Genomic DNA, 19,603 nt, shown 5'->3' on the forward strand with positions numbered 1-19,603 from the left:
TACACCTATTAGTATATAAGTATAAACAAATGTATTAACTAAAATATGGTAGATTCAAGGAAGATATCAAATAGTAAAATTCCTTAGAAAGGCAAAGTCAAAATTTAGCAAAATAAAACATCAAGAAGTAAGTTATCAAAAGAGTAGGATGGGTTCAAAGGAAAAGGGGGAGTGTGTGAAGAGGAGGACAGGAGTAATATAGTACAGAATACAATGTACATTGTACAAAATTCAAAAGATGGGGTGGCTGAGACTATGAAAAGGGTAACATTTTTAAGTCTTTAGCCAACTTGTGTAGGGGGCTATTGGTTCTTTGCGGATTTGTTTTGGAGGAATTTAATTTTTTAAGTTCTGCATATATTTTAGATATGAGGCCTTTGTCCATTGTATGGCCGGTAAAGATCTTCTCCCAATCTGTGGGCTTTCTGTTTATCTTGCGAGCTATGTCCTGTGCTCTGCAGAAGCTCTGCAGTTTGATGCAGTCTCATTTGTCCATCCTTTCTTTGGTTTGTAGCCTTTCTGGGTCTTTGTTAAGGAAGTTCCACCCTGTGCCAAGGAGCCCAAGTGTTTCTCCTACTCCTTCCTTTAGTGTTTTCAGGGTATCTTTTTCAATTTCGAGGTCTTTGATCCATCTGGAATTGATTTTGGTGCAGGGTGATATATAAGGATCTAGTTTTAGTTTGTTGCATGTGTTGAACCAGTTTTGTCAGCACCATTTGTTAAAGAGGCTATCTGTTGCCCTCCTATTTTTTGTAGCTCCTTTATCAAAGATTAAGTAGGCATAGTTCTGTGGGTTCATTTTTGCTTCTTCAATTCTGTTCCATTGGTCTTCAAGCCTGTTCCGGTGCCAATACCAACCTGTTTTTTTTTTATTACTATAGCTTTATAATACAGCTTGAATTTTGGTATTGTAATTCCTCCAGCATTGTTCATTCTGCTGAGGATTGTTTTGGCTATCCGGGGTCTTTTATTGTTCCATTTGAATTTCTGGATTGCTTCTTCTATTTTATTAAAAAATGGTGTGGGATATTAATGGGTATTGCATTGAATTTGTAGATAGCCTTTGGCAATATTGCCATTTTGACTATATTAATCCTCCCAATCCAGGAATATGGGAGGTTTTTCCATTTCCTTAGTTCTGCCTTTACTTTGTTTTTCATGTTTTTAAAGTTCTCATCATAGAGGTCTCTCACTTCTTTGATTAAGGTTATTCCTAGGTATTTTATGTTTTTTGAGGCTATTGCAAAATGAGTTTCTTTCCTGATTTCAGCCTCAGTTTTTGGGTCATTAACACATAGAAAGTCCGTTGATTTTTAAGGGTTTATTTTATATCCTGCAACTTTGTCAAAGTTTTGAATCAGCTCCCGTAGCTTTGGAGTAGAGTCTATGGCGTTCTCTAGGTATAGGATCATGTCAACTGCGAAGAGAGAAAGTTTAACTTCATCTTTTCCTATTTGGATCCCCTTTATATTTTTTCTTGCCTAATTGCTCTTGCTAGGAATTCTCATACTATGTTGAAGAGAAGGGGAGAGAGTGGACATCCTTGTCTTGATCCTGATTTGAAAGGGAATGGGTTTAGCTTTTCCCCTTTTAGAATTATGCTTGCTGTTGATTTGTCATAAACTGCCTTTATTATATTAAGGAATGTTCCCTGTAATCCAATTTTTCCAGGGCTTTTATCATAAATGGGTGCTGGATTTTTTCGAATGTCTTTTCCGCAACCAGAGATATGACCATGTGGTTCTTGTTCTTGGTCTGGTTGAAGTGGTGGATTACATTAACTGACTTGTGTATATTGAACCAACTTTTCATACCTGTGTTGAATCCAGTTTGATCATGGTGTATGATTTTTTTTGATGACCTGTTGAAGTCGCTGAGCCAGAATTTTGTTGAGAATTTTTGTGTCTATGTTCTTCAGGGAAATTGGTTTATAGAGCCTTCTCTGATGAGGAAATGAGAATGGCCAAGAGACATATGAGAAAGTGCTCTTCATCACTGGCTGTAAAAGTAATGCGAATCAAAACAACATTGAGATTCCATCTCACCCCAGTAAGAATGTCCTATATCAAGAAAACTAACAATAATAAATATTGGAGGGGATGTGGGCAAAAGGGAACCCTACTTCATTGTTGGTGGGAATGTAAACTGGTTCAGTCACTCTGCAAGGCGGTATAGAGATTCCTCAGAAAGCTAAGCACAGAGTTTCCCTATGACCCAGCAGCCCGACTTTTGGGTATCTACTTAAAAGACCACAAACAAGAACACACTAAAGCCACCAGCACAACAATGTTCATCACAGCACAATTTGTCATAGCTAAAATATGGAACCAGTCCAGATGCCCCTCAGTAGACGAATGTATCGGGAAATGTGGTACATATACACAATGGAATTTTATGCCTCTATCAGAAACAATGACTTTGCCCCATTCATAAAGAAATGGAAGGACTTGGAAAAAATTATACTAAGTGAAGTGAGCCAGACCCAAAGAAACATGGACTCTATGGCCTCCCTCATAGGGAATAATTAGCACAGGTTTACACTAGTCACAGCAGAGGATCACAAGAGCCTAATAGCTATGCTCCTATGAATGCATAAGATGATGTTAAGTGAAATGAATTCCATGTTATGGAAACGAGTGATATATCACTGTTGTAATTACTTTCACCATGCCACGTGAAACCGTACCTTCTATTGTTGATGATCCTCTTGTATCCCCTTCCTGTGGTTGTACCTGCACTATCTCTTTATCTTATCTGAGTACATTGGAAAATGTATATACTGTATTAGAACTAGGAAAGGGAAAGGGAATTCCAAAATTGAGAGACACAGGATAAAAAAACAAATAACTACAAAGTCAATACTTGCAAAAATGTTTGGCCTAAACCAACTGAACAACTCATGGGGGGAGAGGGAAAGGAGGAGGGAGAGGGAGAATGAGGGAGGAGGTAACAAACAGTACAAGAAATATATCCAGTGCCTAACGTATTAAACTGTAACCGCTGTGTACATCGCTTTCACAGTAAATAAAAAAAAATTTTAAAAAGCACAATTGCCATAAATAAATAAAAGGTAACATTGATTAAGACATATTATATTCAAAAACTTCTTTGTTAAATGGCAACTACTTTGTACAACAACTTAAAGATAATAATAATAACAACAACAACATGAATTCTCCAAACATTTGCAGCTGAATAGAAAGGTAATGAAAGTATTAGATGAATAACCAGATGATGAATGTAAACATCTAGTGATCTTCCATATCAAAGAGAATTCAGAAAAACAGATAAAGTAATGAAACAACTTGATACAAGGAACAAATGAGAAAGACAACAACTTGAGTAGCAAATTAAAAAACCTTGCTGAGAAATCAGCAAAATGATAGATATTTTGAAAAGAATTTAAAATCTTAGAAATGAAAAGCTCAATAAATTGAATGGAAACACTCAAAAGAAAGCACCACCAACAAAATCGGACAAGTGGAAGAAAGATTATCAGGGACTGAAAATAAGATTAGGAATTATTACATTCAGATAGAAATAAATAAAAATAATCAATCATATCCATGATATCTCACACAACTGGGAAAATTTTTAGAAACAAAACCTAAAAATCTGTGATGTAATTAAATTGTAATTGCTTGTATTTAAATGTACGCATTATCTTACTTATTTAGCTGTAACCCCTCTGTATATCACCTTTACCACAAAATTAAATTAAGGTTTTTTTTTTTGTTGTTGTTTTTGTTTTGGCCAGTCCTGAGGCTTGGACTCAGGGCCTGAGCACTGTCTCTGGCTTCTTTTTGCTCAAGGCTAGCACTCTGCCACTTGAGCCACAGTGCCACTTCTGGCTGTTTTCTAGATATGTGGTGCTGGAGAATCGAACCCAGGGCTTCATGTATGCGAGGTGAGCTCTCTTGCCAGTAGGCCATATTTCCAGCCTAAGTTTTTTAAATGTAAGAAGAAAAAATAAATTATAGGAGAAACTATCATGAATCTAGGAAAACAAATGTTCACCAAATAGATGAGGCATTTAGACTCCAAATATAGATATGACCAGAAATAAACCTCTCCATGTTATCGGTAAAAATGCAAGAGGACAGAACAGAAAAAGAATATTGTAAACCACAAGAGAAGCACTGAGTTATTTACAAAAGGAAACATCAATATAACAGCAAATCTCTCAGTTGAAAATCAAAATGATAGAACAGTATGGACTGACATACTTAAAGCCATGAAGCAAAATAACTGGCAAACAAAATTAGAAAAAATGGCCTTTATAATGAACCCACAGTATCTCCAAAATTAAGTAGCAAAAAGAAAAACAAAAAAAAAACCCCACAAATTTTGACAAACTCTTAAACTCTTAGTAAAACTAATCAAAAGAAATAGAAAAAATTTCAAAATTAATAAAATTACGGAAAAAACAAGAATATAACAAATATCAATAACATGTAAAGTACCAGTAATATCTTGAAAAATCATATTCCTACAAATTTAAAAATCAAGAAATAATTGATAAATTTCTATACCCATTGACATACAAGAACACTTTGAAAAAATATATCAATTATATAAACAGACTTATAACAAAAAAATGAGATTGACTCAGTGATTGCATCTCAAGAAAGCAGAGCCCAGACACAGATGAATTTACTGTTAATTCCACCAGAACTTTGAAGATGAAAATAAGTACTCTACAAACCACTTTGTACAATACATACAGAAGGCCCATTTCCAAACTCATTCTATAAAGTCATACTACCCCAATACTGAAACCAGATAGATACCAAATAAAATAAAAACTAAGAACCAATTCCTAGATAAACATATATGCCAAAATCCCCAATGAAAAAAATTGAAAATTGAATTCATCAACACATTAAAATATCGTACTTCATAATGGCATGAGAAAACTGAATCAAGTTGGTTTCATTCCAGAAATGCAAGGATGGTTCAACATATACAAATCACAAACTTATTAAAAGTATAAAAACGGAAAAAAAAAAAAAAACATGAATCACATAGTCATCTGAGCACAGGCAGATAAAGTCTTTAACAAAATTCATCATCAGATAAAAAAGTCCTTAGAAAATATGAATAAAAAGGTATACCTCAATATATTAAAGGCTATATATTATAGATATATAGCCAGCAATATATTGAATTAGGAGAACCTGAAAGTATTTCCTTTAAAATAAGGAACAAGAAAAGTGTATCCATTATCACCACTGTATTCAATATAGTGCTCAAATTCTTAGAAAATAAATCTAAAGCAAGAAATGGAATAGAGATAGGAAACAAGGAAATCAAGTTTTCCCTATCTGCAGATGTACTTAACACCCTAAAGGCTTAAACTGCCTAAATACTCCATCATGAAACTGTTAGCACTGATAAACATTTTTAGCCAAGTATCAGGATACAAAATCATCTTGTAATAAAGCAGCAGAATTTCTTTCTTTCTTTCTTTTGTTTTCTCCCAGTCCTGGGGCTTGGACTCAAGACCTGAGCACCGTCCCTGGTTTCTTTCTGCTCAAGGCTAGCACTCTACCACTTGAGTTACAGTATCGCTTCTGACTTTTTCTATATATGTGGTGCTGAGTAATCGAACCTGGGGCTTCATGTATGCAAGAAAAGCACTCTGCCACTAGGCCATATTCTCAGCCCAAGCAGCAGAATTTCTATATACTAATAATGAGCTTACTAAGATATAAATCATCAAAACAACCCAATTCACAACAGCCAACATAATATAAAATACCTAAGAATAAACCTAACTATGGAGATGTAATATGCCTATGACTAAAACTATAATATAATGAAGAAAGGAGTTGCAGGAATCAGTAGAAGATGGAAAGGCCATCCATGTTCATGGATCTACAGAAATAATATTGTGAAAATGGCTATACTACCAAAGGCAATTTAGATTCTATGTAATCCCATTCAAAACTACAATGACATTCCTAGGAGACACAATCCTAAATTTATATGAAAGTAAAAAAGACCCTGAGAAATCAAATCAATCCTGAGCAAAGTAGAGCAGTGCTGGAGATAACACAATTCCAAGTTTTTCAAATTATACTATAGAGTCATAGTAACAAAAACAGAATGGTAATCATACAAAAATAGACACATGAACAATTAGAATAGAAAAGAGGACCCAGGAATCTAACTAATCAACTAATTCTTAGCAAAGTTGCCCCAAATGTATTTTAAGCAGTCCCTTTACCAAATAGTAGAAAGAAAATTGAATACCCACATGTGGAACACTGAAACTAGATCCTTATTTATCAGTTTTACAAACAACTAACAACTCAAACTGGACCATAGACCTAAAACTTTGAAGTAATAAAAAGGAAACATATGGAATACACCTCATGGGAATATACCTCAGCCTTTCTGAATACAACTCTAACAACCCAAGAAATAGGAGCAAGATTTAGTAGCTGGGACTGCCTTGAATTAATGAGGACACAAATATCAGAATGAAGGGATAGAATGAGTGGAAATCTTTGACAACAATCCATTTAATGGAATTAGTATGCAAACTATATAGAGTTCAAATCTTTAAACACCAAAAGAGCAAAAAATCCAATTAGTAAATAAATGAACAGAAAACTCTTGAAAGAAGCATAAATGGCCAATAGTTGTGAAGCAGTTCAAAACATGCAAATGATTTGCAAAGAATGACATTTGCAAATGATGACATTGGGATTTCCTATCTGACCAATAACAAATGCTGGTAAGAATGAGAAAGAGGAAATAAATTCTTATACACTATTGATAAGAAGATAAATTAGTGTATCCACTTGTCAACATCAGCATGAATATTCTTCAAAATATAAAATTAGAACTATCATATGATCCAGCTAACCATTCCTGGTATATAAGCAAGAAAAATAAGGCAGTATACAATAGACACACCTTTGCAGCACTATTCATAATAGCCAAGCAATGAAATCAGCCAAGGTGCCAAACAACAGGTGAGTAAATAAAGAAAATGTCGTATTCACAGTGGACTTTTAGTCCAGTCATAAAGAATGAAAATGTGAGATATGCAAGAAATTTAGTGAAACTGGTGATCATGATATTAAGTGAAATAAGTCAGACGCCCAAAATTAAATCTCACATTTTGTCTCATTTTATGATAAAAAGTGGAAGAGGTATTATTTGGAAAGAGAAAAAGGCCAAGGTTTTCAGGAGGGGATAGCAACCTTATAAGCTATGAGGGATGAATATGGCCAGGGTATATTACATACACTTATAAAAATGTCATGATGAAACTCGTTTAAATGTACAAAGATAGTTGAATTCATAAGAAGTTACAAAAATATTAGTTTATTTCATATAACTTACCCAAAGGACAATATAGTCTGTTGGCAAGACAGTAAATTGATGTTGTATAATATAGCTATAGGTCTGCTTTATAATTCAAATTGCAATATGGGTGTGATTAAGTGAAACAAATAGGAAGTGGTTATGGCCAAATGAGAAAAGCAGTATCCTTATGGATATCCTTGTTATCCTTGTTAGTTTGTTTTCAATAAATGGTAGCTAACTATATGTTAGAATGAAGACATGATATCCATTTATGCAGCATTACTGCATAAACATCTTTTGAACAATCTAAAAGGTTTATGACATATTGAAAAAATGGAACTATGAAGATTACATGCTAGAAATAAAAATATAAATGATTCAGAAGTTGTACTGACCATGATGAATATAACTTGAAGAAGCAGCAGAAGTAAGGGGTGTTGGATTAAGACTGAACCTAAAAATTACTAATGAGTAAGGAAAGAGATCTAGGAACTCATTTTTTTTGTATTGGAAACCCTGAGTTAAAAACCTGAATGTTAAAATCATCAGACCATACGATAAAGTTAGGCTTCTTCTTCTAAATAATACAAAGATCTGTATTTTATTAACATATATATTAAAGTTTTCAGTATATATAACTATAATAATCTAACACTTTTCTTGAATTAGCATGAGTAGTTCCAATTGCAAAGGCTAAGAAGAAGTTTACCATCTGTAAGGCTATAATGTAGACTCTTCCGTAGGTGCACTTAAAAAGAGAGACGTTGGAAAAATCTAAGGCAATTTGCTTTAGAACTCTCCAGAGGTATGGTCAGTAAAATAACATAGTGAAATGTATGGTCTTCCCCTATACATACGTATGTGTCCACTGGCAGCTCACACAAGTTTCTTCCATAAGAACTCTGTGAGCTATGCTTTGTTGGAAAGGCCATTTGAAAGAGAAACAATAATACATTTACAAAAGTTGGGATTTGATTGTGAACAGGGAGATATATCAAAGAACAAGAGCTTCAAATCTTACCAAAGTGTGAAGGCTCTCGCAAGTCTTATTTCTGAAACAAAGAGCTTAGGTAGGGAGAATACTGCAAGTATCAGGCATTATCCCCGATAATCTGATTATCTTGACATAAAGAACTCTTTGCTGCCTTTACTGGAAATAGTCCTTTGTAATGCTGTTGTTTTTTTCCATTAAAATATCAGTAAAACTTCTTTTGAAATACTAGTCCATGTGAATAGTGCTACAAAGAAATGAGCCAAGTAGGGATTGGGGAGCTGGAGGGATCTGTTTGTTCAAGAAAGGTGGTGTTAAGTTGAATTATGTGCCTCCAAAAAAGTACATTGAAGTATGAATCCCAAATTAACCAGCAAATATGACTTTATTTAGCAATGAAGTCTTTGGACATGTATCCAGGTAAACTTGAGTCCATTAAAGATGGTCTAGCATTGTAACAAGAAGTAAATTAAAAGAAGAAAGAAAGAAAGAAAGAAAGAAAGAAAGAAAGAAAGAAAGAAAGAAAGAAAGAAAAAGAAGGGAGGGAGGGAAGGAGGGAGGGAGGGAGGGAATAAAGAGAGAAAGAAAAAGAGAGAAAGGAAGGAAGGAATTAATTCAATGAGAAGTAGACACAAAATACACCAAGGGCCAGGATCTGGTTGCTCATACCTCTAATCTTAGCTACTCATGTGCCCGAGATATGAGAATCAATGCCTCAATAAGCCCACGCAGACAAATCCAAGAGACTCTTATCTCCAATTAACCAGCAAAAAGCTGGAAGTGGTGGTGTCACTCAACTGTTAGAACTCCAGCCATGAGTGAAAACTTTGAGAAAGAGAAAGAAGCCTGAAATTCAAGCCCCAGGACCAGCCCCCCAAAAACAAAGACAGTGAAGAAAGACTTGAAAAAAAATCATACTAAGCAAAGTGAGCCAGACACAAAGAAACATGGCTTCCAGGGTTTCTCTCATTGGTAATAATTACCATATGTCTAGGATAGTCCAGGATCACAATTGTTCAGTATCTATGTACATAGGAGCCAAATGAACTCCAAGATATAGAAATAAGAAGTTTTACATTAGTGTTGTTATTTTCAGTATACTATGTGAAATTATTTCTTTTTTCTTTCATGTGTTCTTCCTGGGGTTTATCCTCTTTTATCACTGAATTTTATTTTGGTATCTTGGGTATTATATATACATCTATCTGAATAAGGGAAGGGAAGGGAACAACAAAATGGTGAGGCATAGGTTAAAGGGCAAACCAATGCAACAGAGATATTCACAGGAAAATGTACAGCTCCAAGGTAGGGGGACTGGAGTGAAGGTAAGTTGGAAGAATAATGAGGGAAGAGGTAACAGGTTTGAAAAGAAATGTACTCACTAAGTTATACATGTAACTGTAACTCCTCTGTATATCACCTTCACAATAAAATTAATTTAAAAGAAAAAAGAACAGAAGCAGGGGAATCATTAGGCTGTCTCAAACAAACAAGTCCTAGAGCTACTGAAAGCTAGAAGAATAAAAGAACTTCCATAGAGGTTTCTCAGGAACTGAGCCTTGGCCAATGCCTTGATTTTGGACATTCAGTCCCCAGATGTATGGGTTTTCATTGCTCTAGCTTTGGGAAATTTCTCTAAAGTTCATTGATTTTTTTTGTAGCACTGGCACTGAATTTGGTGTCTTCTGTTTGTTAAGCAAGTGATCTACTTACTGCTCAAGTCATAACCCCATCTTTTGGGTATTCTATTTTTCAGTAGGGTCTCAAGCATTGGCTCAGGCTGGCCTTGAATATACCTATTCTCTCTGTCTCCTGAATGGCTGCAATCATAAACCTAGCTTGTTTCTGAGTCAGTTTCCAGTTCCAATCCAATTTGGCCTTGAACCAGTATCTACCAAAGGAGTAGCTGGAATTAAAGACGTATACCACACCTTCCCTTCTTTCTGTTGGCTTAAGTCATCTTTTTTGTGATGCTGTTAAATACCCAGAATAAACTAATACTGTCAGTCTAGACAAGATAGTCACTATATATATATATATATATATATATATATATACACACATACATATATGTATATGTACATATGTATGTATGTATATATATACATACATACACATATGTATATGTACATATGTATATATGTATGTATATATATATATATATATATATATATCAGAACTGATTTCTCTAGGGCCCCTGGGTGGGAGTGGTGGCAGTGAAGAAAACAAGAAGTTCTTTGCAATACTTTCCACTTCCTCCTGAAAAAGCCATACTTCTTGTGAGATTGAAAAGTGTTTGCTATTTCTTCATGTAGACTAAGTTACTATAATCTTCACATGAACTCCTAGGTGAAATAGCCTGACAGTCCAGTTCGCCCTAGATAGTCCTGGTTTAGATCTCATCCTAATATAATTATTCATAGAGGCATGTTTCCCTTTTTAAATTTATGCTAGTTTTGTAAATAACTTTTTATCTACTTGGAATTGTAAGTTATTATTTTTTGTAATGTAGTAATCTAATCAGGTTTCTCATTACCAAAGCATGCTGGGAAAACTTTCCTTCTTTGAAACAAATACTTAAAATAAGTCAACAAGAAAAAAGACTAATTTGGCCTCACAGTTTGGGAAGTTTGAGCCTGTGATTGATTGGCCTTTCTCAGTCTAAGGCTGTGGGAAGCTGGTAAATCAGAGTAGGAAGCATGGTTAAAGGAAACTGCCCGTCTCATGGAAGATCAAACCCACGCTTTGCCCATGCTAGGCAAGTGCTCTGCCCTTGAGCTACATTCTTGACCTCAGGCTGTAGCTCTTAACTTTCATTTTTGCTATTTCTGAACATCACTACATGCTTAAAACCAAGCATTCCACACATAGGCCTTTGTGGAGCATTTCCCATTCAAACTATATAGCACCAGGCATTGGTGTCATCTGTTCTACAGGAAATAAAAGAAAATGACCAAAGAAAAATTGAGAATATTGATATTTAAAAAAATACTCCACAGATGTTCACATCACTAATTGAATGTATGACTCTTTCTTTCATCTTGTTCATAAAAGTGTAGATATTTGGAATATTGACACTGAATCACAGAATATTGACACTCTATCATGAAATATCTTCATTAAATGCATGTCCACATACATACATCTTCACATGCATAAAGGCAGTCACTTCATCTCTTTCAGAAAAGGAAACATGCCAAACATAGAGATAAGTATAAAAGCATATACACAGAAGTTATATACCATGTCTGTAGCTATAGTGCTGACTACTGTGGCTAATACCTGTAATCCTAGCTACTCCAGAGATTGAGAGCAGGAAAACTGAAGTTGGAGAGAAGCCTGGGCAGAAAAATTCACCAGACTTCATCTCCAAAATAGCCAGCATAAAAGCATGGCTGGAAACATGGCTGAAGTGGGAGAGTATGAGGAAAGCTGAGCAAGCACAAGGCCATAAACTCAATCCCCAGAAACCACCAAAAGAAAAAGAGGAAGAAGAAAAGCATTGTTTCATCATAACCTATATAACAAATATATACTTGCTCCCTTCAATGGTTTTATCATCTCTGTATGTCTCTCATCTTGGAAAAATTCAGTTTTAGTTTCCTCTTTCTCCTCAAACTCTAAATAGATATATTACTAATTTAATCACATCTGTAGGATCAAGCATATTGTAGCATTCATCTGCTTTCATAATTCTAGACAGTAATCCCTCCCATGATTGTGGCACATTTTTGTTTATTCTACTAAACATGGATATTGACATTTCTTCTCCAATGTATATCTATTAGGAACATTCTTACACTGTGAACACACTTACATATGTAGACTGTTGTTTCTTGTCAGGAATTTCTTTGGTACTAGGATTACAGTCAATAGGAGTGAGCATTTCAATTTCTTTAGCTAGTGGCAGAAAAAATTTTTTTAACCATGTACCTGTTAGTCTACCACTTGCAGAGCTCTGTGAAACAAGACATTCACACAGTGTAACTGGAACAATGTTCTTACTTACATATAGGCAGCAAAGGACAATAGAAACCCAGGATTCACATGGTTCTATCATCCATGGTTCAAGAGACCTACTGAGAGAGGATGGCATGTGGTCTAGGTGAAGGATATAGGTGAAGGATGATGAAAAGCAGTTTACATGGGGTATTACTTTTGAGTAATAGGACTTCTGAACAAAAATATTACAAGATATATGCTCTAGAAGGGACAGGAATGGAGTCCAGTCTGTTCTGCCAGCTCCCCCTTGTCCTAGGATACTGCATTCCCTGTACATTTTATATTTGCTCTTAATCATGATAAGGGAAAAGAGGATAACTGTATCAAGACAAATTCTGCTGAAACTGCTGCTGCAGAGGTAGTAGGGTGACAACATCAATGACTGTACTCAACTTCTTCCAGCAGTCTGTAAGAATGACTTTTGTTCCATAATGTCACTTACTTTTGATATCAGTAGACAGACATTTCAGTTTTTGCAAGTAAGGCAACTGAGTAGTGACTTGTTTCATAGATGAGAAAAATGTTCACCCTATCTCTTTAACTTGTAAGGAAATCAGCTATATTAATAGCTGAGTGAACATGAGCTGAACCACTCCTCCCTAGCCCCAGCTCAGGAGTACTTCTGGTCACAGCTTCATTGCTGAGTTGATGCATATCAATCATTTTTACACACAGTGCCTCTCTACAATCTTACACTACTTATTGACACTTCTTTCCATAAGTAATTCTCCTTTTACCCACAAGAAACATGACTCAGCCCTGGCATCATCCTAATCACAAATGACAAGCTGAGACAATAACAACCCCAAATCATTGCTATCTATGGGAAAAATGTGACCTCACAGAAATTGAGGCTCACAGCCAGTAAGTAACTTAAAACAAGTACAAACCTTCAGAAGCCACAAAAGATCCAGGACCTCCCAATTACTTCCAAGCCAATGGTCTTTTTGCTCTAGAACATTTGTGAAAATGATTGAAGTCTATAGATTTGTTGCCATCAATACCCCAGGTGATGATTCTAGACTGATGAAATTACCAGAATGAAAATGTTTATTGAGTTGAAATAAGGGCAGTGAGCGTAGGACAGTGCTTGGCTAGCTTGCACAAGCCCCTGTACCAGCCCCAGAAATGAAAAAAATAGAGTGTTTTAAAACTACTATATCAATACATTTCACCTTCCTAAGAACAGTATGCAAAGTCCCTTCTTAAGCCTGCTCCTTGAAAGGCATAATCTATCCTCCTTTCCAAGGCCTCATTTTCAACAAACACAGCTAGCATTCAGTTACATATATTTAAACTACAAATTAATTTTCTTTTTACTTTTTTCCTCTAGTGACCAGTGTGGCAGTTGCCATTTTTCAACCATAAAGCTGACCCTGTACAGGCCACAAGATCAGATAGGAACACAAAATAATCAGCAAAATAAGGAAACCTTGAAATAATTATCTTAAAATGGACCTTTTAATAAAAATATGGGCCTTTTTGAATTATAAACAACCAGTAAAGAGAAAGAAACAAAGTAAAACAGACAGAGGGGAGATAAAGAGACAGAGAAAGGAGAGACAGAAAGAGTGAAAGAGAGAGTACAAAGTCCAGGAATCAGATGGAAAATGGAACAAAAATCCAAAACATATATTTGCTGTGTGTCATAAGTAAATGTGACAGGATATATGGAACTCCAGTTTACCTACAGCCTAATCAATAATACTACCTTGGGCCATTTGCATGGAAATTTTCTGCTGATACTTTAGGCTGAAGAATTCTGTCCTCTACTTCATTGTGAAATACAATGTCACCATTATCACCCGAAATTTTGGTGATGGTAATTGTTTGCAGAGTTCCAGGGTTCACAGTTCTCAGGAGGGCTCGAATTGTTCCCTTAGTGTCACTGGCCTTCATTCCTTCATCTGTCAAACGATATGGCACCTGTACAGCTGTAACTTAAACAGCCCAGCTGTATTAGGGCAGTGAGGTAAGTTGGCCAGACACTAAGAAAATACCTGCAGATAGTATGTAGATAAGAGAGTTATTGAAAACCATTAACAGGAAGAGTGGGGAAAGTCCATTGTTGATGGACTGAACAAGTAGCACCTCCATCCCCATGGCATCACTCAATAGTGCTGATCTTTTCCATAGCTTAATGCTGGAGGTCCAATGGTAGAAGGCAGGACCTAGAGCATTTTCCCACCCCCATGATCCTTTTCCTGACTGTTAGCATATGGTGAAGAATATACAGGCAGTAGTATTGTTAGCTTAATTTGTTTTCTCATTGTATGACCACACTTCCACTGAACAAATGAGTTCAGGAAATGAGTTGGCCTCTGCATATAACACTAGCCTGTTCTTGGTCCCCATATCTGAAAATCGCTATTGGAGCTTACCTGGCCTGCTTCAGTAGTCCTTTGCCTTGGCTGGAGCCTTGAGAATGAAGTGTGGTATATCAGGAACAGGGCAGTTGAGGATGACCCCCTGTTTTTCTCACAGAATCCTACAACAGGCCAACCTAGGTGACCATTTTGAGAATTCAAAGGGATCATATGTATGGAAAACTTGGTAAACATGCAAATGATCCCTGAGTGTGATTGATATTGCTGTGTTTGCAAAAGTATCTCATTCCTGAGATGTAGGTTTCTGGAAAGATTCGAAATGACATGTGTTGTCTCTGCTCTGATGAATTGGAAAGCTCTGCCTTCAGTTACTGGAGGACTCACAGGCCTTTCTTAAGATGAAAAAAAAAGTCACAATAGACTGTATGGAGTGGCTTTATAACGTTGTATTTCTGCAGCAAATAACTCTCAGGATTTTATTAACTGTTCTACAGAGTCCTATTTATCAGAAAGGCAGGTGTATTGCCTGATAATACAATAAGCTCTGGTGGATATATGAGTTGTTTTATTTTTTTATGCCTATAAGCAGTTCCCAGAGCATAATAAAACAAAAGGTATATTTCTCCTACCAACCCCCTCCAACTCTTTATTTTCTTTTAGGGATGTTATAAATTATCAACCTTCAGAAATAACTGTTGCCATTTAACAAAAAATATAAAATATACTCTCATCTAATAAGGGACATAGTACATAAAAACAAAGTATTCTTTAGGTTTGGTGGCGCAGGGAGAGATGAGAACAAGCATTGGCTGTATTAAAGTTAGGTGTGGGCATGACCCTGGAAACAGCTAAAAAAAGAGCTCATTTAGATGTCATAGAGTGGATATTACACGTTATTTTTCTGAAATGTGGTGGTAGACATCTTATCTTGCTTTCTCCATAGCAACTTCCCAAAATTGTCAAAACCAAGGAAAGAAGCACCTTGTCATTCTAATATGGAAGCATGAAAGTGAAAACTAGTATAAACCTATCCTCATATTTTGTGTACGGAAACTGGGAATAGCCTCATGGGCCCCCAAACCTTAACTTCCTCATGAATCATCTTGCAGCATGCCTTCTGGTCTTTCTGAAAAAGTACTCATCTCTCTGCTTTCACCTCAAAGATTCCATGCCCGAATCATACCCTACCTGACTTACTCTTATTAACTTCAGTCATGACAGTCCTTGGTTTTGAATATTAAAAATTAAAAATCACTTTAGTACATGCTATTTAATAAATTCAAGCATGCTTAATCTCTGAACTAAGTGCTAATAATCAAAGATTCCTAAATCCTTAAGTACCTTGTGTTAGAGAAACATTGGGACCACAAACCAATTATCTATTTAGAAATGCAGAACCTCTCTAGTAAGCGAGAAACCAGATGTGAAATAATATTAGTGTATGATTTTATTTGTGTGGAATTCTAATATGGGTAAGATTAATCCAGACTGACAGAAAGAAGATCAGTGGCTTTCTAGATTTAGGTGATGAAAAATGTTCATTAAGGGACACATGGAAATTTTGTAGTGTAATGAAATGTTCTTTGTCTTGATTGCGGTATGCTTTAGTGTCCATTTATCAAAACATATCAAACTGTTCACTTCAAACAGTGTGCTTCACCATATGTAAATTGTACCTCAGGAAGTAGAAAAAAATTCACACTGGGTACTGATGGCTCACATCTCTAATAGTAGCTATTTAAGAGTCTAAGATCTGAGGACTGTAGTTCAAAGCCAGCCTGGGCAGGAAAGTCTGTGAGACTCTTGTCTGCAATTAACCAGCAAAAGTCCAGAAGTGAGCCTGTAACTCAAGTGAGAGAATGTTAGCCTTGAGTAAAAAAAAAAAAAAAAAAGGCACTCAGGCACAGCCCAGGCACTGGGTTCAAGTTCCAATACAGGCAAGAAGAGAAAAATCACAAGTTTAGCTCCACTTTGGACCGAATGAGTTAGATTCTGCACTTTACTTAAATTCCCAGTGGAACAGTGAACTCAAATAAACAGTGTGCTGGAATCACTTGGATTCCACCACTAGAGATCCCAGGAACTAGATATAAGGTATAATTTTAGTATTCACAGATAGTTCTCAAACACATTAAAATGTAACAAGTGGCCACTTAGAGAAATGGTTCTCAATGTGTGGTCTTGGAAGAGCAATACCCCATAGAAATTGTTAGGAACACCAAATTCCAAGATTCTCACCTCTCCTAGATTAAAACCTCTGGGGCTGAAGGCCAGTAGAAATCCATTTTCACTATTTTCCTCATGATTCTTACCAATAATGAAGTTTGAGAATTGATATACAAGGAGCTCCCATGTGGAAGGACCATATTCATATGTTCAAACGACTTTATTATACTCAAGTAATAGTTAGGAGCACTGATTCTGATGCCATGTGCCAAAGGTCTTTCATGTCTCTCCAATTCGACTGTGCTGTCTTTAAGAAGAATGAACATCTCTTCAGTCTCTCTTCTGGGCATACTGTGACATTGAATGATAGTGTCTGTGGCTAATCATTGATCCAGCTAGAACTGCCATACTCTAATATATGTGGGATGACATTATCTCACCATTTACTGACAGGTACTGAGCAAGTACTGTGAGTCAAGTACCATGCAGTGATTAAACAACAGTCAGGAGCACTGAGTATATGTTCTACAACTAGCGCTATAAAGCTTCTAAAAGCTTTTGTGTCACTGACTCCTCCCCATGTTTGTCCACTATATAACCAGTTATCTGAGACAGAATTATGAGCAATATCTTCTCTTTTGTTTTCTGCCTCACCACTCCTTAAAGCAGCCAAACATATCCAAACCTGTTTTCTGATTAGCCATAAAGAGAAAAGTTTCTAAGCTTCTATAGATAGGTCAATGAATATAATCATTTGAATCTAAGGCAAGCATAAAATATTTGTACTAATCATCTCAAAAACCTATCTTTCCAGTCCATCACCACCCTGTACTATTAGGCCTTCTTTTCCTTAAAATAAAACAGACAATCTATGCACTCACTACTTTTTGTCTCCAAGAAAAACACACAAGTTGATAGACAGTTGGGAAGCAGAAGTTCAGGTGTCGTTATTCTCTCTGGCTCATTTTTCCACATCACTTTGTATTCCAGCCACTTCCAGGCTCTAAGGAGCCTGTAGTACCTTGATAAATATTTTTTCTCTCTTCCTCTCTCTCTCTTTATCTCAGAACTTTCTGTATTCCAGCATGCTTTTGTTTCAATTCTCTCTACCAAACTCTTTCCCATTTTAAGACACTATCCAAATATGAACTTCCACAAGAAGTTTTTTATGATCTCCTGTTAGAAATGCTCTGTGTGTGTGTGTGCGTGTGCATGCGCGTGTGTGTGTGTTTGTGTGTGTCTGTCTCCTCTCTTATTCAAACACCTTTATAATCTTCACATAGCGTATATCATAGTTACTGGTGGACTGTGAGAGAAAGCTCAGCCAGTGTGCTGGCATCAAGAAAACATTGTTTGTGCCATTTTATCAGAGTGTCCTCACTCATATTTTGAGAGATTGAATGAGTTATAATTAAGTGAAAAGAATAATTAGGGTTCTCCATTGACATAGAATTCAGAGGATATATTAGATAGGTAGGTATATACCAATAAATGATGGATAGATGATAATCATATAATTATGATAGACAGACAGGATTTATTTTGGAGAATTTACTTTCACAATTATGGCTGCTGAAAAGCCATATGATCTCCCATCTGCACACTGGAGAATGAGGACATCTGGTGTGTAATTGAATCTGAGTCCAAAGGTTTAACATCTAAACAGCTGATGATGCAAATCTCAGTCTGAGAGCAGATGAGATGAGGTTTCAACTCAACCAGTGATGTAGAGAATATTTAAAACAAAAAAAGGTGAATCCCTCCTTCCTTGGCTCTTGGTTCTACTTAGACCTTCACTTGATTGGATAATGCTCACCCACTTTAAGAAGGGCAATCTCCATTACCAAGTTCACTGGTTCAAATGATAATCTCATATGCATATGTTTTCCTTCCAGGATACCTAGAAGTGTTTAGTCTGGCAAACCATGGCTAAACAGACACATAGAATTAATTGACACAAGGAATTCTTCAATTGATTCTTCACTTACTCAGAATATATTCTATCTCCCGAGCTAGACTACTATGTACTCTTTGAGAACAGAATCCGTGCCTTTAATTTCTTATGTAGTTCCCACTACACACACACACACACACACACACACACACACACACACACACACACAGCCCTACAGGTTCCTAGAATATGCCTATACAAAATCTAAGTTGAAATATAGCACTCAACTGGTTTTGAATAATAAGCAAAACATTGTTTCATAGGTTTGTTATAAAGAAAAAAACACCTTCAAATGTCATATATGTTTGGGAACACTGGAAAACACATAATTATTCTGTGAAAAGTTTCAGTGTCATATTCTATAATGTTGATCATTATAAAAACTAGCACTGATTATTGATGTTGTCCAGGCAGGAAGGGACTATAAAAATACCTCATCATTTAGCATAAATATGAAAGTAGTGAGAGATTTTCAAATTATTAGGAGTCTGGGTAAAAACAATAGAGAAAGAACCAGAAAATATATAATTGGAAAATGCACTTGGATTCAGTGAAACTGAGAAAGAATATTGCAGGCAAAGATTAATTCATACTACACTAAAACAAACCAAAACTTAAGACTGGAACTAACAGCCACTCCTGTCCTTTGAAAAACTTTGCAAGCTTGTAAGTAGAAATGAAGAAAGCCTTAGGCTACTTGCCTTCTCTTCTGAATAGCATCAATGGTCTCCATCTATAACAAAATTGAAATCGTAGGCCACTCTTAAACCCAAGATTAAAATAATAATTCACTAAATGAAACTGGAGTTTTAGAGCTGAGATCTAAACTTCTGGGCTTTCATA

Source organism: Perognathus longimembris, chromosome 20, assembly GCF_023159225.1.
Source record: "Perognathus longimembris pacificus isolate PPM17 chromosome 20, ASM2315922v1, whole genome shotgun sequence".
Classification (NCBI taxonomy): domain Eukaryota; kingdom Metazoa; phylum Chordata; class Mammalia; order Rodentia; family Heteromyidae; genus Perognathus; species Perognathus longimembris.